This window comes from Rattus norvegicus, chromosome 7 (genome assembly GCF_036323735.1).
Source record: "Rattus norvegicus strain BN/NHsdMcwi chromosome 7, GRCr8, whole genome shotgun sequence".
Lineage (NCBI taxonomy): Eukaryota > Metazoa > Chordata > Mammalia > Rodentia > Muridae > Rattus > Rattus norvegicus.
The window spans coordinates 129205479-129233374 of record NC_086025.1 but is presented as its reverse complement, the minus strand read 5'-3'; the positions used below and the strand labels follow the sequence as shown (position 1 = coordinate 129233374).

At 44.2% G+C, this 27896-nt stretch overlaps 2 long non-coding RNA genes and 1 pseudogene across 3 annotated transcripts in view; 1 reads left to right on the top strand and 2 right to left on the bottom strand.

Annotated features, from left to right (window-relative positions):
• Positions 1–23249, top strand: part of LOC120093717 (uncharacterized) — a 79596-nt gene extending 56347 nt beyond the window's left edge. For both annotated transcript variants that reach the window (XR_010053056.1, XR_010053057.1), the window contains 3 exons: positions 16741–16858; positions 17992–18156; positions 22932–23249. This is a non-coding gene — a long non-coding RNA (uncharacterized LOC120093717). The remainder of the gene's footprint in view (positions 1–16740; positions 16859–17991; positions 18157–22931) is intronic.
• Positions 7633–10477, bottom strand: LOC134479560 (eukaryotic translation initiation factor 3 subunit I-like; annotated as a pseudogene).
• Positions 12098–26547, bottom strand: Eif3i-ps2 (eukaryotic translation initiation factor 3, subunit I, pseudogene 2). The gene is made up of 3 exons (XR_010053058.1): positions 25979–26547; positions 19175–19248; positions 12098–12383 (listed from the first exon to the last, which is right to left on the bottom strand). It is a non-coding gene; the product is annotated as a eukaryotic translation initiation factor 3, subunit I, pseudogene 2 (long non-coding RNA).
• Positions 26548–27896: the final 1349 nt, after the last annotated feature.

Sequence of the window (27896 nt, the reverse complement as noted above, 5' to 3'; positions counted from 1 at the left end):
CTCCACTTACCTAGAGATTTCCCCTAGATTGAACGAGGTTTGTTTATTGAGAAGCCAATATCAGTGTCAATGGACGAACGTTTGGAAAATGCTTTGCAGCTTGCAGTGTCTCCATACATTTGCAAGCCTCCATCCTTCCCATATATAATCCTTCCCATTCTTCATATAATAGAGAATGCTTCCTTCTCTGAGATGAGAAAACTAAAGCTCCCGAGGTTAATTGGCTAACCCAAAGGCTGGTAAATGACAAGGCTAACCTATTCTGCGTGCCTGTCATGTGTAAAGCCTAGAGGCACTCACCCGGTTGCTTAGTTAAACCTCACAGCGTAAGGGTCCCCATTGCTCCTCATGTTAGTCAACAGAGAGAGACTTACCAGGTTTTCTAAGCAAAAAACCTATTCTCACCCTACATCCCCGGTGAGTCTGCCCTCCCGCTTGCTCCCATCCATCATGTTTAGACCTGTTACTACCGAGTTATGCTTGCATCTCAATGATACTGGTTGAATAAATTCATGTTGGACAGCCTTCCCTCAGGCTCTGGGCACATGACCGTACTGTGCAAAGTTATTTTCTGACAAGTTCTCCCCAGAGCACTGGTCAGTGAGAAGTGGAAACTGGTCTGTTCCCAGGGGTAGACACTTAAGAAAATATGTAATTTTCGCGTTAGCTATGCCTCAAGAATGTAGACAGTACCAACTGTCGGGAGTGTAAAACAGACATGTTGGTGTGCTATACATTCAACGGGATGGGTTATTCACCATCTCAGTCCTGGCCCTCTTCGGTGCCCGTGAATCCTGGGAGTCCTGCTTTCTCGCTCAAGAGGCTCGTGATTGCGGACGGCGTCTCAGTGCTCACAGCCCCTGAGTAGTATAAGGCATCGCTCGGTGTCCTTTTGACTAGGATGGATGCCTGGACATCTGTGCATCCAGGCTGCCAGCTTCCAGCACAGCGAAGGCCAGGCTTCAGCCACACATTTGGACGCCGTTCCTAGGCGTAACTCCAGCTCTCTGCTTTTCGAAGCTGCCCTCCAGAGACGTGAACGCTTGCAGACTGCGTTCCTCGATCGGATCCTTGTCCGTTGATACCAGGTCTTATCTTCTTCGTTTGGCTGTCTCCCTACCCGTAGTCTCCTCTTCCTCTCTTTTAGAAGTGATCTGATAGAACTCTGAATTAGTACGCTCGTGGATACGTGCGAAACAGTTGTAAAGGGCCTTGGTGCAAATGCTCTTTTAAAAAGAAAGGCTCATCTTATTTTAAATTATGTGTACGTGTGTATCTGTATGGATAGGGTGCATGCGGGTGCCTGAAAGCTACAACAGGACATTGGATGCCCTGGAAGTAAATTTACAAGCAGTCGTGACCCTTGGATGTGGGCGTTGGGCATTCAACTCCAGTCTTGTCAAGAGCAGTAAGTGCTGTCGTGTCATTTCTCTAGCACCTCCTGTGAACACGCGTGAGCACTACGTTCTACTTCACGTTCTCGTAGTGTGGCCACTCAAACCGGCATTCAGATCTGTGCTCTGGTTGGTTGGCTTTCCGACCACAGAGCTGAGCGGGTAGAGAGGATTTGCTGTGGCCATCCTCCCATTCTCTCACTACCTCTACCCAGAAGTCCTGGGCCTCCGGGCACAGGAGCAGCCATAGGAAAGGCCAGAGACCTAAGCTCTGTGGAGTTGACCTTGGTTTTAAAGCTAAACTTTCAGGTGCTAAACCTGGAGCCTGTCTAAGCTGCTGGTTCAGTCCATCTCCACAGGAAGATGGAAGGGCGCTCTCCGTCCGCCGGCTTCCCATCTGCAGCGTGTGCCATATGTTTAAACAACGTCAAGAACGTCTAGTTGAGATCGCCTCCTACACCGAGGAGTCACGGTAGCGCTACAGCTATATAGGATGCGGTAACCAAGGGGGAAAGGTCATCCGAGCAAGATGTGGAAATGCCAGACTCTACTTAGAGCCGCCATGTTCCTCTCTCAGCTGCTCAGCACGTCAGCCTAGCAGGGGCTAGACCTTCGGTTGCTGTGGTTAGAACGGAAGCCCGGGGTGTGGACGGAACATGAGATCTGAAAAGGATTCAGGGGCAGGGGAATCTGCATTAAAATGATGTCTTTAGGCAAAAATATGGGTGTTTATATAAACAGGAAAATCTTAAAAATGCTTTTGTTTTAAAAAAAAACCTTTCTAAATGGCACTATTACTTGGGATTTAGACTTTGCAAATATAGGGCAACATCACACACATTCACACCACAGAAATAAAATTATTTGTGAATAATATTTTTTTTCACAGATTCGCTCCCTCAACTCTGAAACTTCCTCTTCACAACATCACTAAACATGCAAATGGGGTTTGTTTATGATTAGTATGAGGAAGGGTGCTAACTTAAAAACCCTATACTTGGATCTTGATTTATGTAACTTAAGAGACTCTGGACCTTTGTCCTATAAGTTAGAACATATCACAGATACGGTATAGCTATCTTAGGAAGTATCCTAACTCTTTTAACTAGTCTAAAAATATTTTTATAGATCAAATATCCATATAACCACCTGGTCATAACCTTAACTCTGCATGCGTTATTAGTTTTTTAGTTAGGAAATGAAGTATTTCATTGGTGTGTAAATACCCCGGTGACTTCCCAGTTAAAGTCGATCATTGGGAATTGAGTTCTAGACACATGGATGGACTCAGATGCCCAGGGGAAAGTCTAGGAATGTCATATACATTGTCACAGATGCCTCTGTGCATATACTACCATTGCTCATTAGGTGGTAGTGATTCCCAACCTGGGGGTCGGATGACCCTTTCACAGGGGTCGCCTAAGACCATCGGAAAACACGGATATCTACGTTAGGATTTGTAACAGTAGCAAAGTTATGAAACAGAAATGACAATAGTTCTATGGTACGGTCTCCACAGTATGAGGAGCTGTATTAAAGGGTTGCAGAACTAGGAAGGTCAAGGACCGCCGTGTTAGCCATTTTAAGCTCCGTGAGTGTAGACTGGGGACCTCCATTGTTCCTTCTTTCCCGGGCACCTGACCTTGAGTCCTCATCTTACAGAGTGGATGGATGAGTACCAGTTCTCTTTGGCTTTGATACACTGATATATTTTTTTAATTAAAGGTGTTTTTCCTGCTGCTTAAGACACAGAGAGATGGGGTGCCACATTGGTATGTCACTATGTTCTTACGTGCTTCTGTCCTTCCATTTCCCATCTTGCTTGTCATTGTCCCACAGGTTGTCCCCTTTCTGCCTGTTTTCATGACATGTGTATTCTATACTCTCTTGTCATCCCTTCCCTGCCCTACACCTCTTCCCCAACCCCACAGTCCTCTATTCTCATAACGTGCATGCCCCTTCAGCCTGCACTCATTCCTCAGCCCGCCTTGCTTTGCATAACAATCCTCAGTTCCATCCATCCCTTTCCCTGCAAATGTCACAAATTTTATTTCTAGTCAAGCAAAAATATCTTAAAGACTTATTATATATTATGTAGTATTACATATACGTACACTGTCGCTGTCTTCAGACACATCAGAAGAGGGCATCAGATCTCATTACAGAGGGCTGTGAGTTACCGTGTGGTTGCTGGGATTTGAACTCAGGACCTCTGGAAAAGCAGTCGGTGCTCTTAACCACTGAGCCATCTCTCCAGCCCTAGCCAGATAGAATTCTACGGTATACATGTACCACATTTTCTTCATCTGTCTGCTTCTGTGTCTTAGCTGTTGGGAATACTGCAGCAGCAGGCTTGCATGGAGAAGTAGCGCTGTGGTGTGTTGGCTTAAAGTCCTGGGGTTTGTTGTACCCGGATCTTGTTATTCCCAGGAGTGGTTATAGTTGGCTCAGGGGGTAAATGGACTTCTAGCTTTATGGACTCTTCCCATATCCATCCATAATGACTCCACCAGTTTACAGTCCCATAACCATTTGGAGTTCTTCTGAGAACACTCTCTCCAATTCACTAGCCCATTTAGCAATCAAATTATTTCGGGGATTTTTTTTTTTTTGGTATTCAGTTTTTGCCAGTTTTAAAAATATATATTCTAGATATTAATCCCATGTCCGCTGTATGAATAGCTGTCAAAGACTTTCCCACCCGTTCCTTAGGCTGATTTCTCATGTGGATGATCATTACCTTTGAGATATATATATATGTATATATATTATATATATAATATATAGTGATTTATTGAATTTGAATCCCATTATTGATAAAAGTCCAAGCAGTTTTTTTTTTTATTTTAAAAACACTTCCTTCAGAAACAGCGCATACTTGGAAAAGAAACACTTACAATACTTTAGATATTAACAATCCTTGCAGGACTTTCAAGTGCTTTGGTTGGAGCAAGATAAAAACCTTGGATGTGCCAATTGGAGCTTCCTTAATCAGACCTAAAGCAACGTCTGGGGTACATTTTGTTACATTAGCGTAAGACAACATTTCTGAAAACTATTTTTAAAATTATTTTATGCTCCAGCTTCTATAGACCAAATTGACTGTTCTAGTTAGCATGGTCACACTGTTGCAACCTCCTTTTCCTTTTATTGAAAGTCGATTTTCTTTTTCCTCACACAATATATCCTGTTTATGGTTCCCCCTCTGTCTACTCCTTCCAGTTCCTCCTGTTCTTCCTATCCCATCCATTTCTCTGTCTCCCATTAGAAAACAGACAGGCTTTCTATGGGATGATGATAAAACACACACACACACACACACACACACACACACACACACACACACACACACGATAAAACAAAATCTAACACATTGGAGTCGGACAAGACAAACAGAAGGGAAAGAGCCCAAGAGAAGGCACGCGAATCAGAGACCCATTGGTTCCACACTCAGGAATCCCATGAAAATTTTAAACTGGAAGCCATGACTATGCAAAGGATCCGCTGCAGACCTGTGCAGTCCCACGCAGGTCCTGTGCATGCTGCTTCAGTCTCTGTGTGTTCATCTGACCTTTGCCCGTGTTGATTTAGACTGCCTTGTTTTCCTGGGGTCCTCCATCCCCTCTGCTTCTCACACTCCTTCTGCCTCCTCTTCTGAGGGGTTCCCTGAGCCCTGAGGGGAGGGATTTGATGGAGACCTCCCATTTCGGGCTGTAGGTTCCAAGGTTGCTCACTCCTGCAGTGTCTGGCCGTGCAGTTCTGTATTCATTCCCACCTATTGCTGGAGGAAGGTTCTTTGACCATAGCTGAGCCAATACCATGCTGTTTTTATTACTGAAGCTTTGTGGTACAGCTTGAAATGGGGGGATAACGAGTCCTGTGGCAGTTTTATCATCACCACCATCGCAATCACCATCATCATCACCATCATCATCACCATCACCACCATCACCACTACCACCACCACCACCATCACCACCATCATCATCACCAGCATCATCACCACCATCATCACCACCACCATCACCACCATCATCATCACCACCACCACCACCATCACCACCACCACCATCATCACCATCACCACCACCACTATCATCACCAACACCACCATTATCACCATCACCGTCATCACCACCATCATCATCACCACCACCACCACCATCACCACCATCATCACTACCACCATCATCACCATCACCACCATCATCACCACCATCACCATCATCACCACCATCATCATCACCACCACCACCACATCATCATCATCATCATCATCATCATTTATGTTGATTGATTTCCTTTTAAGTGCTTTCTCCTTCCTTTTGCCTACAGCTTTCAGATGTGCTGTTAATGTGCTGGTATGGGATTTCTCTGCCGTCTTGTTTTCCCTGCAGTTTTGCATGTAGGCACTCAGTGTGTGAACTTGCCTCTTAGGACTTCTCTGGTTGTCTCCCAGGAGGGTGGCTATGCCATGCCTTTGTTTTCATCTTATTAGACAAGATCCTTCTTCCCTACTTTCTGCCTTGACCCAATTTTCAATCGGCAGAGGTTTGTTCGGTTTCCACGAGCGTGTTTCCGTTGTTTCTGTCGTTGTGGATATCCAGCTTCCATTGTGGTGGTCTGACGGATGGCACAGAGTTATTTCAATAGATCTTGTATCTGTTGGGACTTGCCTTGTGCCCAAGTATGTAGTCAGTTTCGGAGAAAGTTCCATAAGGGGCTGAGGAGAAGGTCTTTGGGCAAAGCGTTCTGTAAATATGTTAGAGTTTCTGATTTATGGTGTCTCTTAGCTCCAGCACTGCGGTGTTTAGTTTGTCTATTGGCAAGAGTCAGGTGTTAAGGTCTCCTCCTGTCAGTGTTCGAGGGTCAGTCTGTGATTTAAGGTGTAGTGGTGTTGGGTTGGGGATTTAGCTCAGTGGTAGAGTGCTTGCCTAGCAAGCACAAGGCCCTGGGTTCGGTCCCCAGCTCTGAAAAAAAGATGTAGTGGTGTTTCTTTCACAAACTTTGGTGCCCTTGAGTTTGGGGTATAGATAGATTTTAAGAATTAAAACGTCTTCTTGGTGGATTTTTCCTTTGGTGAGAGTATGAACCATCCTCCCTCATCTCTCCTTATTAGTTTTGGTTTGAAGTCTATTCTTTTAGACATTAAAATGGCTACATCAGCTTGCTTTTGGGTCTATTTGCTTGGCATATCTTTTTCTAAGCTTTTCCCCTGAGGTTATATCTGGTCTTGTCTTTGTTGGGTACACATTTTGTGCCTTGGCTACTGTTCCTTTTCTGGTTCTTGAGAGATGGTGTTGCCTGGTGGGAAATTATTCTGTGGTCCTAACAGGTCGGGCTGCTGGGGGTTCCAGGTACGTTGTGTTTCTGGCATCTGACCACATAGGGGTGGTGATGGGTGGAGGGGTTGCAAGGGTCACAGGAGAGAGGAAAGTAGGTATTCCATTAGGATTGACTTGGTCCCCTGTGATTGGGGGCAGACAGTAAGGAGAGGCCATAGCAGGGGTCTGATACAGAGCTGGGGATGAGACTGGGGGATTGGACTTGGAGAAATAGGATAAGTGAAGATCTGCCATTAGTCTACTTGCTTCCCTGGTCAGAGTGGCCTGGGGGTTCCTAGAGATTGCCTGCTGAGGCTGGGGACTGAGATAAAGCACTGTGTCAGGGAGGTTAGGAGAGAAAGATCTGTGTGGCCCAAGGTCTGTGTTGTCCACTGGAGAGGGGCAGTGGGGGAAGGGAGGCTTCAAGGGGTTTTTCTGCAGAGCTGAAAATGACACTGGGAGATTGGAGTTGGAGAAGTTAGGCTACCTGCTTCCCTGACGAGAGTGGCCTACAGAACTTTTAAAGATTAGTGTAATCCCCATTTTTTCAATTCTTGGAAGTATTCCTTGTGTTGCTGGAAGTTTTACAGAACGTTCTACCTAAGCTCACCTCTTAAAATAGCTTCCGTGGTGCAGGACCTTTGTGCCTGAGAGGCAGTTGCTGTCACTAGATAGCTGCTCCTTCTCTTGATGGCATTTCCCACCTTGGAGTCTCCCTTGAACAACTTGGTATCTTCACCCCTAGCCACTACATATTCCCTAACGGGGGCTGCAGGAACTGCATGTTTTAACTCCATAGACCCACCTCCAGCCATTGAAAGGGCTTTCATCCTCTTTCAAATGTGACAGTCAGCCACCTTTCTGTGTCTTCCTCCTGGTGGCTTATGTTGAACACCTCTGCTTCAGTCTGCAGGATCAATCCTCAGAGAGTTAAACATGTGTGGCTTTTGAAATTACAAACTAGAAGTTTTCATGACCGGGTCCTCTGCTTTGAGTTAACATTTATTTCGAATATCAATGCTAGAAAATGATTTCCTTTAGATCATTACTGTGCTGAGTGTGGTCCACTTTGAGTTATAGTATCCAGATTACCCTGGGGGGAATTTGTAACGAGACAGAAACTTGGGTCCTGTCCTGTATCTGCTGAATCGGCATCTATATTTAATGAATACCTCTCGTGGTCCTTGTGTGTATTTGGAACTTGAAAAATAGCCATTGTGGATGATTTATACTTGGCACCTCAGTGAAGAGACAATGACACATTTATGGGAAAATTAAAAAGCATCAAGAAATTATCTATCTATCTATATAATAATCCAAATTCTGAGATGGAAAGAAATAGAGGATGGGCACTGTTAGAGTCCTCTAACATCTGTTCATGAGCACAAGTGCCCATCTACATGCCTATACAACATAGAAAGCAAAGGGAAAAGTCATCTGTATTTACAGGTCATATGATAGTGAACCTGGGTAAAATCTCTGAACACACTGCTTCAACACTTATTAAAGTAGCAGAGTTTAAAACTAATGTAGAGGGGAAGCTAGGGAGAGTGTTCAGTAGGTAAAAAATGCGTGTCACAAAACTCTGATGATGTGTGTTCAATTTCTAGAATCCACAGTGAAAGGAAAGAACCAATTTCCAAAAGTTGTCCTCTGAGCTCCACATGTACCCTACATATGTGTGTGCCCCCCACAGCCCACTAAATAAATAAAGTTGAAATACTTATAAATTAGCATGTGGAAAGCAATACATTTCATATGTAAAAGAATAACCAATAAACTATAAGTATTTGTTTTTAAATTGACACAGACTACCTAAGCAGACATCTAACAAGAGTGAATCAAAGTGTATGGGTACAATGTCCCTCGAGTATGTAGAAACGGTAATGGAGATAGAAAGACAGACTGAATTTGAATCAGAAAATTCATTATCATAAAAACATACACATCTGTTTTCTTCCTTGAACTTTAACAAATTGATTATATATTTCATTTTGAACGACTAAATATAAATAGCTTAGAAAACCTTAATGAGAAAAAATAGTGAGTATAAACTCAGTTTTAAGCCAGATGTTAAAGCACTTGGGTTTTGTTGTTGTTTTGTGCAAACTAATTTATTTTCCAGAGTCTAAAACCTTCTGTGAGCGGCCTCCCTGGTGTGCATGGAGCCAAATCTTGGAGTAGAGCATACATCGCTGGCTTTGCCACAGGGGCTGTGGCTCTTGCCATTGTGATGCAAGGCAGCACTGTTGAAAGTTACAAAGTGGCCACTGATGCTTTCAAAGTCCTTTTCAAACGCCAAATGGGAGAACCTGGTCTCAAACTTGTCAATCCTGGTGGAGGCTGTGGTTCTATCTCTGGCTTCTTGACCACCTCCCAGCACCACATGATCATAGTTGGGAGAGAGTGCAGCTGAGTTGATGGGACATGGTGTTTGGAAAGTCTTCTGATATCCAAGACTCGTGGCGTCAAAGAACGTAGCTGTGCTGTCCTTGGATGTGTTGGTAAACATGGCCATGTATCTAGACAACTGGATGACACTGACCTTCGTGGAGCTCTTTAACATTAACCAAGACCTCTCCAGACTTGGCACTATGCTGCCTGAGCGCTACCCAATCTCATGGCCTGCAACGATGCGCATGCGCATTCCCAGAGGTCCCCAAACCGCATGGTGATCTTGGAATCATTGCTGGGTATCTTCATGTAGGGCTCACTGCTGTTCATCTGGCGTGGGTCCCATAGATCAAAGAAGCTCGCAAAACATTGGTATCCCATCTGTGTGTCTGTGGAGAACATGATGGTGTCGCCCTGAAAGTCAGTGCCACAGGCTCGGACAGAGGAGTTGGTCTTGAGTAGAAACAGCTGCTTTCCTTGTTTCACAATCCCAGAGACAACAGCTGTTGTCCACCGAGCCCGTGAGGACGTGTAATGTCCCAGTCAGCATCCGCACACCACACAGCTCCAGTATGATCCATGTCGGTGCCTTGCCTCTTGAGTACTACACACTGACAATAGGGTCTGTGGTCAGGGTGGGGGGGGGTCTGCAGGACGGACCACTGACTGGCTCGCAGCAGTATGGGATTCATCCCGGGAGGTGATGCATAGCCAGATGTGAAAGCGGTTACGAAGTGTCTATAATTAGAAGACAATTGTATCGGCTGACAACCAATGGGATGAAATAGAAAATCCAGAAATAACCCTAAGTTATTTGCACATGGGTCTTTGGACTCCAAGGAAGGCTGCTTCTGAAATCTGTGGAGAAGCACAGGCTTTTCATAACGATATTGGGAAAATGGACCTCCATGTGGAAAATGACGTCATCCTGTACCCTACACAGTCTGCTAGTCCAAATGCCAGGGGAAAACATGGTGCATTTCCTCTTATAAAAGCTGGTGAGATTTCCCCAAACTTAGGGGAAACTTAATTATTTTAGCTATATTTAAAAAGTTCTGCGTGGAAAGTAAGCCAGTAAGGAAGTAGCCTGAAATCTAAGCAAGACACGAGTGCTGTCTGGGGAAATATCTGCAGCTCCTCATAGCAACAAAAGGTTAAAGTCTCTAACAGCTAATGAATTTCTATAAATTGAGAAGGCAAATAACATCGTATAAAAACCGGGCAGGAAGTCCGCACATAGTTCACAAGCAAAGAGATGCAAAAGGGCCTTCCAGATGCGATAAGGTGCGCTCCAATCAGCTCCCCGTGAGAGGGGCGGGAAATGGAGACTATGTTAAAATACCATCTCTGCCCTCTCAGCCTGGCAGAAGGCCAAGGGTTTAACAATGGGATTGGCAAGGCTGGAGAGAAATTGGCATTCTCATGGATTGTTGATGAGGTAAAAGCCCAGAGGAGGGGACATGTCCATTATCAGAGTTCCACAAGCGTTTACATTTCGACCCATTAATTCCACGGCAAGACATCTTTCTTATAGAGTAACGGGTGGGAAGTGCAGAACGGCACATAAACGAGACGATTCAATTTGTGTGTGACAGCAGACTGGTAAACAGCCCATGCCTAATGCCAAGGGCTGGCTTAAATAAAACAAACGCTTACGTAGCCATACAACGGAGGAAAGTTCGAGGGCAGAGAATGCCTACAATGCTCCATTCTTTGCCTGAGAACCTGGATACCTCTCTTATTTGTTTATGTTTATAAGCAATGGGTGGCAAAAGCCCAGACTACTGAAAATGGCTAGTGGGGGCGGGGCAGGGCAGAGGGGCGGGTAACAGGACTACAGGGGTGAAAATGGTGGTCTGCCCTTCTTTATATGCGCTTTGTTATATTTCTGTATATAGTGGAATTTTAGAAGCATGCGGTGAACACTTTCTCACCTAATATTAAAGTAAAATCGGGTAAGTGTGAAGAAAAAAAGAAGCGAGATTTTTTAATGTCTATGAGTATATTGTCACTTTCTTCAGACACACCAGAAGAGGGCATCGGATCCCATTACAGATGGTTGTGAGCCACCATGTGGAATTGAACTCAGGACCTCTGGAAGAGCATCAGTGCTCTTAACTGCTGAGCCATCTCTCCAGCCCCAGGGAGTTTTTTAAGAAGTGAAAATAAGAAGCAAAATTAACAACAACATCAACAACAACAAAGCCATCCAATTTCCAATTTATGGAATTGTGCCTCAGTCACGCAAGTTCAGATATTCACAGTACAATATACCCCATGGACAGAAAAGCTCCTGAAAATCACGTTGTATTTAGTAGACATGTTGGTAATGTTTATATGGGTATTGGTATTTCAGAGCCATGGTAATAAATGAATGGAGTAAGAAATTCCTTGCTGTCATTTAGCACCAAGAGTTTTTCTTTTTCAGGATAAAAAAATACATATAGAAAACTAGTACAGTTCAATTAAAATCTTGTAGTCTGGAAATATGTGACCTCCCAAGAACAAAACAAGAGACAACTGTGCAAATTCCCGTTCTGACTCTGGGCACTGGAAGGGGTTAGCAGTAATTAATACCTTCCGTGAGGTCTCAGCCTATAAGCACCATTTCCTAAGATTCTGTGGCGAGCGAAGAGGAAAGCTAAAACGGCAGGTGTTTCTGAAAATGGTTTGGAAGCCAGCTTGAGGGGTCTCCCCCTGGCCACAGTGAGGCCATCGAGTATAATGAATTAAAAAAATCAAATGCAGGGCAGAGAAGATGGCTCTCTGAGGAAATCACTTGCTGTGCAGTTGTGAGGATTTGAAAGAAAACTCTCAGAACCCATGTAAAAGCCAGGCACGAATGTTTACACACCTGTAATCCCAGCACGGGACATAGGAGACAGAGATGGACCAATCTATAGAAGCTTTTGGGACAGCTATCCTGGTGTACACAGTGGAGACACAAGAGACCCTGCTTGAAATAAGGAAGTTGAAAACCAGTAATTGGGGTTGTCCTTTATTCTCCCCATGCTACAAAGACATACATATATAACACATGTATCTCTCATGCACATACATATCACACATAAGATTTCGAAGATTTATTTATTTTTACTTTATGTGTATGTTTTTCTCTGTGTGCATCTGCACTGCCTGTGTGTCTGGTGCCCGTGGGGGTCAGAAGAGGGTGAGGATCCTCTGGAACTGGGTGCTGTGAATGAATCCCGGGCCTCTGCAAGAGCAGTCAGTGCTTTTACCCACGGAGCTGTGGATCCGCAGACACTGGATTCTAAAAATAAATATTAAAAGCTCAGTCTCATAGGGAGACAAACATTAATTGGCAACCCTTGAAAACTGCTAGATAGCATTTCCGTGTTTTGAAAGCTAATGAGAAGAAGGACAAAGCCCATTTTCCGATTTCATGAGCAAACCTGCCACGGTGCGTTTGGTGGAAAGGTTAATCTGTACAGAAGAATTTTTGACTGAGGGTGCCAAGAATACTAGAGTTAGAAACAAACTGACCAACCAAACTGGAAGCCATAATGGAGTTGTAGATCTCTAGTCTGCAGGAGTCACTGGATGAAGGGTGGATGGAGGCCGTGGCTCAGGCAGCCACACTCAGTAATCTTAACCAGAAGGGGTGGCAACCGGATGCTAATGCTTTCTGAAGAGACGTGATAGCAAGTGCCCAGAATCACTTCCCACAAACATCCGGATGAAACCAGTCCTCTCTGGGTGTGGTATCACTGGGAGGCAGAGGCAGGTAGAACTCCTTGAGTACGAACCAGCCTTGTCTCACAAACCAAACCAAGTCCCAACACACACACACACACACACACACACACACACACACACACACACACACACACACACAGAAACTTGACATCTATAGTTGCCAAACACACAAAATAGAACACACTGAAAGACACTACCAGAAGGCAATTGGCCAACTCAAATGAGGTGAATTTACCAGCGACTTAGTTTCCTTAACAATCAAAGGCATGGTAAGATACGTGGGTAATGGGAATTATCAATTAGTAGACTTAAGAGACCAATTAGTGAAGCACAATGTGTAGGGTTTGTTTGGATCCCTACTCTAGCAAACCAATTAAAGGCATTTATGATGCAAGCAGATTTTCATCATCAACGTATACAGAGGTGTAGTATAAAATACACCATTAAAGTTACCACGCTATTGACTCTTAGTTGTGTGGTCACATCAGTGGTGACAAACACATTGTTGTGCAATCACCGTAACGAGCCAGTTCAGAACTCTTCTTTTATCTTCCCTGCTGGCAAAATGTTATTGCGCACTGTGTAAAGATTATCCCTGTATTGTGTGATTCAAATGCTGATTTCTGTGCCTGCCCCCGTATCTGGTTGTAGTCCAGACATGGCATGGGAAGACTCGTTCTAAGAATCTCCTCTCGCAATGCCGCGTAAACATTGTTCCCTGATTATTCTCTGATTGGTCAATAGAGTGAGGGTCCAGGAGCCACCAGGAGAACACAGGTGAAGCAGAGAGTGCCAGATCAATACTAAAATGCAAGTATCTCGGGGGTTTGGCTGGGAAGTAGCCAGATTAGCCTAGAGGATTGGAATAGATTAATATCTGCTCAGTTACTGAGTCTTAAAGCGTGTGAAAGAAATCTCTCTTGAGTCTGTCTCAATTATTCGGGAGCCAGTTGGGTTAGAGAAAAACACTGCCACTTTTAGATTAGCAGTAACACCTCCCAGATTGAAACTCTGTACCCTCTGGACTGTAAGTCGCCAGCCCCTGAGAACCACTGCTTTTCTTCCTGAGCTCTTCCCACACGCCCACACTTCCTTCTTCCCTACGATTGGCTGACTTCTCATTTGCATAGCTCTGTCCGTGTGCACGCAGGCCATCCAGGCTTGCGCTCCTTTTTTATTACAGCTTGCCCGATAATCCTTTTGTATGATCACACTGCATTTGATTTACTCATCAATTTATCTATAGGTACCTGACTTCTTCTTTCTCACTTCTGTAAATACAGGTAAGCAGGCATCTGTCCAACTCTCGGCTTCCGGTTCATTTGGACATGAACAGGGAGGAGAGGGTGCTGGGTCACAGGGCAGCTCTGCGTTCGACTTTTGAAGGATTTGCCATCTTGTCTTCCAGTGTCAGTCCTGATCTAAGTTCTTTCCAGCCATGTGCAAATATTTCCATTTCTCCGTAATCCCATCAGTTTTCCCCTTTCTGTTTTGATAACTTATCCTAACGGAAGTGGAATCTTACGTAGTTTTAATCAGTGATATTGATCACATAGTAATTTGCTTATTAGCCTTTTGCATATTTTCTTTGGGAAAATGTCTATTCGAGTCCTTTTCCCATTTCAAAACCAAGTTTGTTTTCATTGTTGAGTTTAGGGGTTCAGTATATGGTTATGGGCCTTGGGTCCTTATAAAATATGTAATTGGCAACTCTGTTGATAATAGTCCTATCCAGAAAACTAAAAGTTATCCTGGAGTCCAACTGGTCTGTTTTAGAAAATCTAAAATGCCAAAGTTAGGTTGTCATTCCAACATTTTACAGTGTAGCTGTAACCGTTTGGTCTTTCTGTGCACACTCCAGTTCCCAAATAATGACTTGGAGGCTTGTTATAATTCTTGGTGAACGCCTAGGCCATATGCTAGGCTTGTTCCCACTTGATTGTAACCCAGCTATCCCATTTATACTAATCTAATTTCCGCCACGTGGCTGGTTACCGCTCCTCAGTTTCACACGTGTGACTTCCTTCACATCTAAGTGGTAAATCCTCTCACCCCTGACCCTTTCACAGAGTTCCTCTCTCTCTGTCTGCCAGATGTCCCACCTTCTATTCTACCCTCTCCTATAGGCCATAGGTTTTTTATTTTGACCAATCGGAAAGATCCTTAGACAGGTAAGAAATGACAGAGATGCATCTTCACGCAGTGCATATAAGCACTATCCCTACATATAGTTATTAAGTTATTTTAATAGTTTTGGGTAATGGTGCTAGACAAGAATTCAACTTCAGACTCTCTTCCTGGGATCCCCAGTGGCCACACCTGACCTAAGTCAGGGAAATTGGTGGAACTAGAAAAAAAATCATCCTGAGTTAAGTCACGAAGACCCAAAAAGATAGATATGGTGCGTATTCTTTTATATGTGGAAGTTAGTTTTTAATCCTTGATGGGTACGCAACTATATGAATAACCACATATTAGCCCCATTAAAATACATATATGAAAGAAATCTAAATGGTGTCACAAAATAACAGGAGAGACAAGCCCCTACTGGTAATCTCTGCCACCAAGTAAAACCTCCAGTGCCAAGAACCGATGGAATTGTTGGCCAAAGGGGCCCCAGTGAAACCTCCAAACAATTTAGGCTTTTGACAAGGTTATTGGTTACTCACAAGCTGGCAAGGCTGAAGCCAAATCTTACATATCTCATTGACCATGAAGAAGTTAAGCTGGTGCCTAACTAGAGCCTTCACTCCTGGTGACTAGCGTTCATGGTACTGGATGGTACTCAGTATGCTACCAGAGGGGACAGGTAAGCACCAACCCAGCTACAACCCTGCTGTCTACTGTGGCGACCTGTCTCCATGATATGCTGGTGTGATAGTGACACAGACTTTGTGACAGTAACCAACCATTCTCTGACTGGATCTGAGGTTTGCTCCAGGAGATAAAACCCATGCCTGACACAGCTCAGGTGGCCAGGACTCTGAAGCTAATTAGGCTACAGACCTGGGGGAAAACCAAATTCGATTGTTCTGCTAAAGGAAGACAGCAAGAGGATGAGTCCTAACAACATCCTGCAATACATAAGTTCAGCGTCTTACTCAGTCGTCATCAAGAGATGGGAACGGATACAGAGACAGACAGCTGGACAGTGTGCAGGGAGTGAGAGACCTTGAAACACTCGGTCCTAAATGGGATGTCTTCATGAAACCCCTCCCCTCAGGGCTCAGGGGACTACGCAGAAGAGGAGTTGGAAAGATTGTAAGAGCCAGAGAAGAAAGATGATACCAAGGAAATTGTGTCTACCAGACGCAACAGGGCTGACACACACGAACTCACAGGCACTGTGACAGCATGCACAGGGCCACACAGGTCCAAACAGGATGGGGTCCCAGTGCTGAGATGGGAAGCAGGCTTGGCTCCCATCCCCAACCAAGAAGCTACTTCTAGTTAACAACTGCTCACAAAGGAAAAATTAGTTCCTCCAATGGAGTCTCGCTGAGTCTAAGAACCCCACTTAAGGACAGGCCCCACGCCCAGCACTAGATGGTTAACACAAAAGGCACTCAGAGGGATTTTTGGAGATCTTTTGCCTCTTACTGTTTATTGTCCTTGTTGTCCCTGCTGTTTGTTCTTTTTAAATACCTTACTACTGGTCTTTTGCTATACCATAGTTAATGATTTTGAGTTTTTATGCGCGCGCTCTCTCTCTCTCTCTGAGTCTGTGTCTCACATGTTACTTATATTCTTTCTCAGTTTTTTGTTTTTGCTTTTTGTTAGTTTTGTCTTTTTTATTTGCCTTTTCTTGAGAGAGAGAGAGAGAGAGAGAGAGAGAGAGAGAGAGAGAGAGAGGATGAGTTGGAGGGTTTCAGTTCCATCCATTTAACTGCAAATTTCATTCTTCTTAACAGCAGGATGATATTCCATTGTATGACTATACCATGCTCACACATCCATCCATCAGTTAACGGGCACAGAGGCTGCTCCCACTCTCTGGCTACCATGAAGAGCAGCTATGAACATGGATACGTAAGCATCTGTGTGATGGGGTATCCGTTGGGTATATGCCAAGGTTGGCATAGCTGGGCCATATGGTAGACCTATCATTTCTAGGCTTTTGAGGAATCCCCACACTGATTTCCATGTAGCTACACCAGTTTATAGCCCCACCTGTGAATAAGTACCCCCCTTCCCCCAAATCTATACCACCGTTTATTGACTTTTTTGAAAATTTTTGAGTTATCTTTGACTGGGGTTAAATGAAATCTCAAAGTGGTATTATTTTCATTTCCCCCCGATGTGATTGATCTTGAAGATTTTAAAAATTATTTCTCGGCAATTTGTATTTCTCCTTTTAAAAACCCTCTGCTTAGTTCCACATTCCAGACTTAAATTGCATTGGGTTTTGGCTTTTTGTCTTGTTTTAGTTCTTTGTACATTTTAGACATTAACCCCCAGCCGGATGTATAGCCGGTAAAGTTTTTTTCTTATAGGCTGTCTCGTCACTCATAGAGTGGTGTGTTTTGCTATATAGACACTTTTTAGTTCCATTGATCCCTTTTTACCAATTATTGGTCCTAATGTCTATCCTACTGGGGTCCTGTTTGAAGTGGACACTTAAGGGCTCTTTGGCAAGTCAGTTGTGTTGGAAGGCGTTTTACTTGGGCAAACACGTGAAGGAGTGTTTTCCTGAAGTGGAAACCAGTGACAGGCTAAAGTAGACTCATGAAGGGATGTCTCACTAAAGCAGACACAGGTGAAAGGATGCTCTGCTAAAGCAAGCACATGAAAGGACACGTGATGAAGGATTCTTCGCTAATGACGCGCACGTATTGGTTCGCCTTACATTGTATAGTTGAGCTGCATTTGTTTGGACTCCATAACTTCTGGTGGCGTGCTGCAGTTTCTTGCTGCTTCCGTGGTCTTAGGTTGTTTGGCAGAGTGATGTCAGCTGAGACAGACTCATGTGCCGAGGAAAGACACATGGAGGACCCGTGATGATTGCTTGGCTTGCTGGTATAGCTAGCCGTGCAATGCTTGTTGGTCTCTTGTCTTCACTGATCTTTGCTTCCCTGAGAGAGGCACAGCTGAGAATGTCTGGCATTCCTCTGGGTCCTTCGTGCTAACTTGAGCAGAGGCTGAGGCCTGGCTGTCTCTGCTAGGTTGTCACTGCTGTTGCTAACTGGATTCTGCTGAGCTGAACTGCTGGTGTTATCAGTGAAGTGCTTGCAAAGGATCGAGCTGCTGCCGCCAGATGACCTGTGAATTGAACTGCTGATTTCCAGACAACACAGACTGGAGTTGCTTCAGAGAACCTTTCTAAACAGGTCCGCTTCCCCTGTATCCTTTCTTTCCCACTACCTCTGGCGGGCGGTGGGCTAAAAGGGAGGTTAAAGTGTTTAAGAATCATCATTGAAAAAATTAGGTTTTGGGGAGGGAGGGCTATAAAAAAATTAGGTTTGAAAAACTTAGTTATTCCTGCTCAGAAAGTCATTTCCCGTGCCTGAAAGTTGAAGTGTACTCCCTGACTTCTCACAGGGAAGGCTCGGGGTCCACCATCTAGTTGGGGTTGAGTTTTGTGTGGGGTGATCTATAAGGATCTACTTTCTTCTAACGGAGCTTCCGGTTTGCCCAGCACCAGTTGCTGATGAGTCTATCGTTTCCCCAATGGGTAGTTTTAGTCTCTTTGTCAAAAATCAGATGGCGGTAGGCCTGTGGGTTTCCATTTACATACTCAATTCTATTTCATTGTATAAGGGTGTATTGATTTATGCCACTATCCTATTGTTTTCACTGCTGTAGTTCTGCTAGAATAACTTGAAATCTCATATGGTAATACCTCTGGCAGTGTTTTTATTATTTAAGATGTTTTGGCTATCCTGGGCCTTTGTGTTTCCATATGAAATTTAAGATTATTATTCAAATTCATACGAGGAAATGCACTAGAACTATAATGAGGATCATTTTGTCACTGAGACTACCTGTGATTGGATGGGCGTTTTCACAATATTCATCTTGCCAACACATGAGTGACTATGGAAGGGGTTTCCACCTTCAGGAGTTGTCTTGTTTCCTTTCCTTTTTTTTTTTTTTGTTGTTGTTGATTTCAGTGTCTTAAAGTTTTCATTATACAAGTTTTTCACTCCCTTGGTTTATATCCCAGTTAGGGTTTTTATTGCCGTGATAAAATAGCATGACCAAAAGCGATGGGGAGAAAGGGCTCATTTCATTTCATACTTCTAGGTAACAGAAGATAACGGGGAAGCAAGTCTGGGTGGGAACTCAAGTAGGGCAGGAACCCGGAGACAGGAACTGAAACTGAGGCCATGGAGGAGTGCTACTTACTGGATTGCTCTCCATGGCTTGCTCAGTCTGATTTCTCATACCATAAGGAGCCTCGGGCTCACGGATGGCACCACCTATAATGGGTTGAGACCACAAACACCAGTCAATTAAAAATATGCCCCACAGGCTTGCCTCCCAGCCAGTGTGGTGGGGGCATTATCCCAATTGAGTTTCTTCTCTTAAATAACTCCAGGCTGTGTTGAGTTGACATAAAAACTAGTCAGCACACTATGAGAGCACTGATTTCTTCAAGATACTTTTGTTATTTGAGAATTTCACAATGTATTCTGATCATAGTCATTCCCCACCCCCACCCCCCAGCTGCTACTAGATTGACCTCCCGTCTCCCTACCTAACTTCATGTTTTCTATTTCTTTAAACCGTCAGGTCAGTTTGTGTTGGCCAACAACTCTTGGGCTGTACAATCTATCATGGAGTGTGGTAGTGTAATATAGAGTTCACACCATTAAGGAAACTGCCTCTCCCCTTCCTAGCAGCAACTAAAGGCTAATAGATCCTAAACTAAGGGAGGGACTACATTTTTACCCTGCATGCCCTGGTGCTGGGGTTTTGTTGGCCTTGAGCTTGCATGGCTCTTGAGCACGCCATTACCACAGATCTAATTGCAACTGTACTACTGCTGTGCCAAGAACACACTGTTTCCTTGAGGTCATCCATCACCTCTGGTTCTTAAATAATTTTTTCCATGCCTCTCTTCTTCAAAGGCCCCTGAGCCTTGAGGGGAGAGGTGTGATAGGGACGTCCTGTCTGGGCCGAGTACTCTGAGGCCTCTTACTCTCCGCACACTGACCATTTGTGGATCTTTATACTAACCAACCATTGTTAAGGGCAGGTTGCAGTTGGATGGATGGCACTTTCTGTGGGAGGCGTTCAGTACGTGTGTTCCTCAGGCAACAGGTGCAGATTTACAGCATGGTGGGGGTTCCTACCTGGGATGCCCCAGGGTTCATGGTCTGCCAGTAGCAGGGGCAGAAGACTGTCTTTTCCCCACTGAATAGTCTTGGCACTCTTATCAAAATCACTTTGCAGCGTGTAAAGGGGTTTATTTGTGCTGTCTATTTTAACATCTGGAAACATCAAAATTGTGGCTAGTGAATGCTGTGGAGAAACTGGTATTCTTACCATGTTTAGTAATGTTTTTATGACTATATAATGTAAGGGAAACCTTATCAGAGACATGATACTTGTTGTAGTGGGGGATAGTTAATCTGCTTTGAGCTCCCTCCTGGCTGGTGATCACATTTCTATGCACCCGCTAGAGTTGTTTGGATTTGTGAATGAAAGACACACGCGTCAGCTTAATTTTGATATGCCTTGACTAGGCACTTCCAAACCTCACTGGGGCTAGCATATTCTCCCCTCTGGTATTCCTTAGTTAACACCTTTTAAAAACCTATTATTTCATCGCTGCTACCCCAGACCTAATCATGGGAGTAGCCCCTAGGGCCACTTTCCCTGGTTCTTACATGTAGGAGGGTTCTTATTTCTGCTCTCTCTGCTTCCCCGTCATGGCATTGTGCATTCTCTGTCCCCCTCGTGAAGAGGCAGAATCCCTCTTCTTCTCCCTTACATTTCTTGTCTGGGAATCCTAAAAGTATCACCTCTTTCTCCCTGTGCAGCCATTGGCTCTTTATGGATTAATCAAAAACCAAGTGGGGACAGGAACCCTCAGTGTCTGGACATGCAGTTTCCCATAGGACTTTGGGAGCCGAATTGAGAAAAAACATTAGAACCAATCCCTAACAACTTATGGAAAAAATGTTACAATATTAAGAAGTTGCCAGCACGGTGGGATGAGATGGTAGGTTGGTACGACTTATATGTGGGAACAGAGAGAAAACATGATTGTCAAATACTAAGAATTACTGAAGCTTGGTGGTGGGCAGGTAGGATCCTATTAACAGCTCTTCTTTGGGGTACATTTGGAAACTTTCAAAGTGAGAATTTGAAAATTCAAAAGTTTAAAAAAGGGGTTGGGAATTTAGCTCAGTGGTAGAGCGTTTGCCTAGCAAGCACAAGGCCCTGGGTTTGGTCCCCAGCTCCAAAAAAAAAAAAAAAGAAAAGAAAAAAGTTAAAAAAAAACCCTGCTCAAAATGTCATCCGAGCATAAAACTCCAGTAGACACCTCAAACTTGACACACTCCTGGCACTGCCTTGTAAGCTCAGAACCTTACTTAGTATTTGCCACCTCAGTTAATAAGCACTGATTACATGGTTGCTGAGGACCAAACCATGGAAGCATCCATGATTTCTGTCCCACCCCACAGCAAATCTGTCTCGTTTCTACATCCCAAACCACTTCTCTACATTTTTGCTGGTGTCTCTCTAGTCCACACCACCATCATCTCTTGTTTGAACAACCTCAGGGGCTCCTAAGACTCAACTTGCTTGTTCTTTATATCCCAGAATCCTATAAGTCATTGTCCTTACTGTTTCTATAGAAATATTTTGAGAACCAAAACTGGATCCTACCTGATCACTTCCTTTGATCTGTGTGTGTGCCCCTCGCCTATACGTGTACATCTGGTGGTCGGGGGTCGGTGTCAGGTGTATCACTCTCTTAAAATGTGTTGCTGTGTATGACGGATGTGTGCATATTCTTGTGTGTGAGAACAGGTGTGTGTGTGAATGTGGAATGGATGTGCACATGTAGAATGCAGGCATCAGTCTTCACTTTCCCCCTTGTTTGAGACAGGGTCTTTTGCTCACTACTACACATGTCAAGTTAGCTGGCCCGTGAGCTTCCAAGGGTTCACTTGTATCCCCTTCTCATCCCCCCACAGGAGTGCTAAGGTTCTAGATGGGCATTACCTCATCTGGCTTTTCACGGTTTCTTCGGGACTCAAACTCTAGCACTCCTATTTGGTGCAGCAAGTGTTTCATCTCCTGAGCTATCTCAACAGCACAGCATTTCCTTTCGAGACTAGGATCTCTCATTAAACCAGTAGCTTGATGCTTGCCTCTACTGGTTGACCAGAAAGCCCATGGGATCCACCTGTGTCTATTCCCCAAGTCCCAGAGTTACAGATGAGTGTGGTGACACCAGGCTTCTATGCCTGTAATGGGTGGGATCCGAACTCTGGTCCTTGGGCTCGCACAGCAAACACCGCCGAGTTAGCCACTTCCCTAGGCCTCAAACTGATCTCTCCAGACTCCTTCAAGGCTGACTCTCAGGCTGTCCCTGCCTATTTCTCTTCCACTTTCTAACTCTTCTCAATTGTTTTTTCTAACTGTAAGAAGCAAGTCTTAGCTCAGTCAGCTCTCAGCTTACTATCATTACTTAAAAAAAAAAACAAAAACTCTTTACTACTCTACCCAAAGTTGAAAGTGTCATCCTGTCAAAGCCATCACCAAAGGTGAGTTCTCTCTCAAGATGTGTATTTATTTATATATTTTCCGAGACAGGTCTTGCTATGCAGCCTAGGCTGGTCTCACAAACTTTCATCACCCTGTCTTAGTAGCCATCCTCTGCCTGAGTGGTGGGAATGCAGGCTCCACTATGCACGCGTCAGCCGTATTTACTTGGGTGACTCCTCACCGTCTGTCACTACTCGCTGCAGAGTAAGGATCTTGTCTCATTCGTTCCAGATTCACGTGCCACAGATCACTGTTGCACTGAAAGAGTGAATTTGCTTCCAGGACCTTTCGGTGGTGCTGAGTGAGCTCTGTCTGTTTTTTTTTTTTTTTTTTTTCCTGGAAAGGGAACCTTATCAGCCATTTTCCTCATCCCTCCCAGGACACCTGACGGAAACAACCTAAAGAATGAAGAAGGGTTTGTTATTGTTGTTTGCTGTGTGAGAGAGTACGCCGGCTGCTGCTCACATGATCCCAGCTGTTAGGAAGTAGAGACAAAAACACTGACTAGAACCAGGGCCAGACTGCTGCCCAGAAGGCCTGCCACCCCAGGGATCACTTCCTCCCGTGAGGCTCCACCTTCTAAAGGTTCCAAAACCTTCCAAGCCAGCTGCCAGCTGTAACCCGATGTTCAAACACACGAACCAAATGGGGGTGTCGAATGGCCAAACCAAAACACGATTCAAGTGAAAAACTGAAAGACTACTGTTGTAACCTAGATAGAATGGTGCGTGCGTGCGTGCATGTGTGTGTGTGTGTGTGTGTGTGTGTGTGTGTGTGTGTGCGTGCGTGCGTGTGTGTGTCGGGGGGGGGGTTGGGCCTGAAGAGAAGACAGACACACGTAAAGCAGAATCAGGTTTGACTAACTGACTGAATGAAAAGAGACAAGGGAGGGTCTGACCCAAGATTACACAGCTTGGGAGTGGCAGTGGTATCACGAATACGAACAGAGATGGGAACGAGGAGACGCTCATGGGTTCTATTTTTAATATAGCATGGCAGGGTGCTAACAGGGAATTAGGTATGAGGAATGTGACTGGAGAGAGAGAGAGGTCACCTCTGGAGACCGCCGCTTTGGGAACTGTGTGCATCGAAGTGCTAATTAAACCCACAGGGCTGATTGGAAGCTGCCAAACCAGGAAGCCCAGGGAGAGCAGAGTCTGCATCAGACGCAAGCGGGCCAGGAGAAGAAGCTGGGAAGAAAGACTACCCAGTGCCAGATGCATCCCGGGCTGCTGGATGAAGCAGATAAAGTGCCCCCTCTACCCAAAACAAAAGCCTTTCACTCACATAATTCTCTGCTCTCTAAACTTCTGTTTGTTTCCACTGTAAAAGTTGTTTTCTTTCTAGTCCTTCCGTAGCCTATTAGCTTTTTCAGTCTCATAGTCCAGTAATCTAAACAAACCAGCATCAATCAATAAAATACTCTACTTTCTTTCTGGGCTCCTGTACCATGCAACACATTCTAACACGTTCCAGTTATGGTTTGGATGGGGCTAGTCCTCCGAGGGCACTTATGTAGGGAAGTTTGGTCCCTAATGTAGCCGTGTTAGGAGCTGTGGTGTTAGCGCACACTTGTCATCTCGGCATTCAGAAGGAAGAGGTGGAATGATTAGCAGGCAAGCCTTAGATCTACAGAGGTACGGATGTAGCTTACTGGTAAGGCACTCGCTCGCCTAGCTCACAGCCCTTTCCCGGACAAACAAAGGCAAGCAGCCACACAACAAACAAACGAAAAACTGAACTGGGGTTGAATTGACGGTGGTGTGGCCATTAGGGGGTCACCTGTGGACAGGAGCAGAATAGCGTAGTTCTTGTGGCATCTGTATGGGTTCCCACGACAGTGAGTTAATACATCCAAGTGAGACGAGCCCCTCCCCCAGCCTCTGGCTTTCTTCCTGTGTGATCTCACTCCTACGCTGTCCCGTCATGATGCAATCTGCAGTATTATGTGTGGCACAGCCCCAGGGACTCCCACCGGAGGCTGAGCAGACAGGACTTCCCAATCTTCGCACCTCAGCCTCCAAACCCACTAGTTAATAGGTGTTTGTCTTTCCTTCTCCCTTCTACCTACTGGGTTCTTGGCCTCTCTAGTATAAGGGCAGCCATTATTGGATGACTTAGACCAGTGGTTCTCAAACAAAGACCCTTTCACGGGGTCAACTACGACCATTGGAAGACACAGGTATTTATATTACAATGCACAACTGGAGCAAAATTATAAAGTAGCCCCCAAAAATAAACTTATGGTTGGGATCACCACAGCATAAGATGCTGTATGTAGTATAGGGTCTCTGCATTAGAAAGGTTGAGAACTACTCTTTAGACTGTATTATGTAAGCCAACCTGTACTTAGTGTATATCTGCTGGTTCTCCTCTGGAGGACCTGTCTAATATATTCACATACTAACATACTCTCAAGTGCTTTTTCATTTGGTTTTAGCTGACCCATCTTTTGGGGGAAGCATGAGGTGAACATACACAAAAGTGTTTCTGTCTATTATTTTAACCTTTGGGACACGTGCTCTGCAACCTCGTGTTAAGCATATTCTCCCCAGGAATGTATTGGTGATATTTCCTTTTATGGAACTATGATGCTGACTTCCCATGTTCAGTGTCTGCTTTCCTATAAGAACAGGAACACATGGGGGCTCCCAGATGAAACCTGCCCTTGCTTTGTTTGTGACACTGCTTTCCCACCAGCTCGGGCGTTCAACTTACCTGCTACAAGTGTGTGTATATATGTGTATATGTGTGTGTGTGTGTGTGTGTGTGCGCGCGTGAGTGTGTGCTGTGTGTGTATATATATTATATATGTATGTGTATGTGTATATGTATATATGTATGTGTATATATATGTATATATGTGTGTGTATATGTATATACATATGTTTGTGTGTGTATGGGACTTACATATATACATACATATATATCTACATACATATCTACATAGATATATACACATATATGCATATACATGCATGCATAAATACATATATATACATTTATATACATGGTACATACACATGCACATATATACATATATACATGCACATATACATACATATATACACATATACACATATACATACATATATATACATGTGTATATACATATATACATATATGCATGCATACATATATACATATACACACATATACACACATACACACATATATACATATATGCATATATACATATAGACGTGTATATACACACATACACATACATACATATATATACATGTGTATATACATATATACATATATGCATGCATACATATATACATATACACACATATACACACATACACATATATACATATATGCATATATACATATATAGACGTGTATATACACACATACACATATATACACATACATATATACAAACACACACACACACACACACACACATATGGGACTTACAGGCTGTGGTCTCTCTCACGATGACTCTCTTGGTGGAAGGGCTGATACTCTGGTAGTCATTCAGTCCAGGAGGCTGGATGTCTCTGCCATTCTGATCTGGTACTGGAGTCCTGGAGGGTCTGGAGAGCTTCTGGCTTTCAGTCTGTGTTGAGAACCTAAAGAAGCTGGATTTAATACCAGTAGCAACCAGATAGATGAGCTTGCCCAGGAGAGCAAGGGCAGGCAGGCAAAGAGCAAAGTTTCCTTCTCCTGTGCCCTTTATGTGTGCTGCCACTAGAAATGTGGCCTGGATTCAGGGTGGGCCTTCTTGCCTCAAATAATCTGACAAAGAAAATTCCTCATGGGCTGGAGAGATGGCTCAGCGGTTAAGAGCACTGACTGCTTTTCTAGAGGACCTGAGTTCAATTCCCAGCAACCACATGGTGGTTCACAACCATCTGTAATGGGATCTGATGTCCTCTTCCTGGTGCGTAAATAAATAAATAAATAAATAAACAAACAATCATATATATATTCATATTCTCAGATACACACACACCACAGATATATATATCAAGGTATGATATATATATATGTATATATAATCTCAGGTACACATACATACGTATATATTGAGGTATATTATATATAATCTCATATATGTATATATATATATATATATATATATGTCCCTCAAATACCTCAATATATATATATATTCCTCAAAGGAGTGCCCAGTAGCCTGGGCTTTAGTTAATTATACATGGAGTTAAGTTGACAACCAAGATTAGCCATTGCAGGGAGAAAAGGTTTACTTTGGCTTATAGTTCCAGATCAGATATGGTTCATCTTGGCAGAAAACGCACGGCAACAGGAATGAGACGCCAGCCTGGCAGTCAGGAGGCAACCTGGGGGAGGGGGCGTGGAGGACAGAGAGAGACAGAGAAAAGAGGAAGCGAAGCCAGGCTGTACAATCTCAAAGCCCGCCCTCAGTGACATACTTCCCTTAGCAAGTCACCACCTCTTAAGAATTCCATAACTATTCCAAACGTCATCACCAACTGGGAATCAAGTGTGAAAACATGTGAGCCCGCTGAGGACCTCTCTCCCTCACACCCAATAGTCTCAGAATACGCAGACAGTGCCATCTGTTTATTCCTGGACTTTTCTGGCATGATCTCTCCCTGGACTCACCTCAGGTAGCCCGAGCTCATCACTCAGCCAGCTCACCTCTTCCTCAGCTTAGTCCTCACTCCTGTGATAGCATTTGAAGGAGCATCCCAGCGACACCATCCCTTGGAGAACAGCCTTATACTCTGCCTGCCAGCTTGCTGCCTGGGTTGTTTCCCCGACACCTTCTCTTTGCAGGAGGCACTTTGTAATAAAATAAATCCATTTTTTTTCCTTCCCAATCCTGATTCCGGAATGACGACTGTGAGACTAATTATTTTTTAATAAATACCTAGGCCATAAGTTTTGGCTTAGTCCCTGACAGCCTCATAACTTATTTAACCACTTAAACTATTTTATGTCTACCACCTGGTTAGTTACCTCTCCTCAGTCCTGACCTGCTTCCTTCCCATCTCTCTCAGCATCTCACTCAACTCTCTCCTTATTCTACCCTGAGCTCGTCTACTTGCTGGTTTACCTCCCCCTCCCCCGAGTTCTCCACCAGAGTCTCCCTTTTAGTCTCTCACTATTACCCAGAATCCTCTCTCTTCCTGTTATTGTCCCACCTCCTACTTCCTGCCTCAGCTCATTGGCCATTGGCTTTTTATTGACAGGTGATGCTTACAGGACATCCTCTCTACCGCATTTGGTGATTGTGGGTAAATTGGGATCAGGGAGAGCAGCAGCAGCAAGCACCTTGCATCTTCTGAGTTGTCTTGTCTCTCTGGAGCGAGTAGAAGCTGTTAAAGCTCCCAGCCCTTGAGCACCA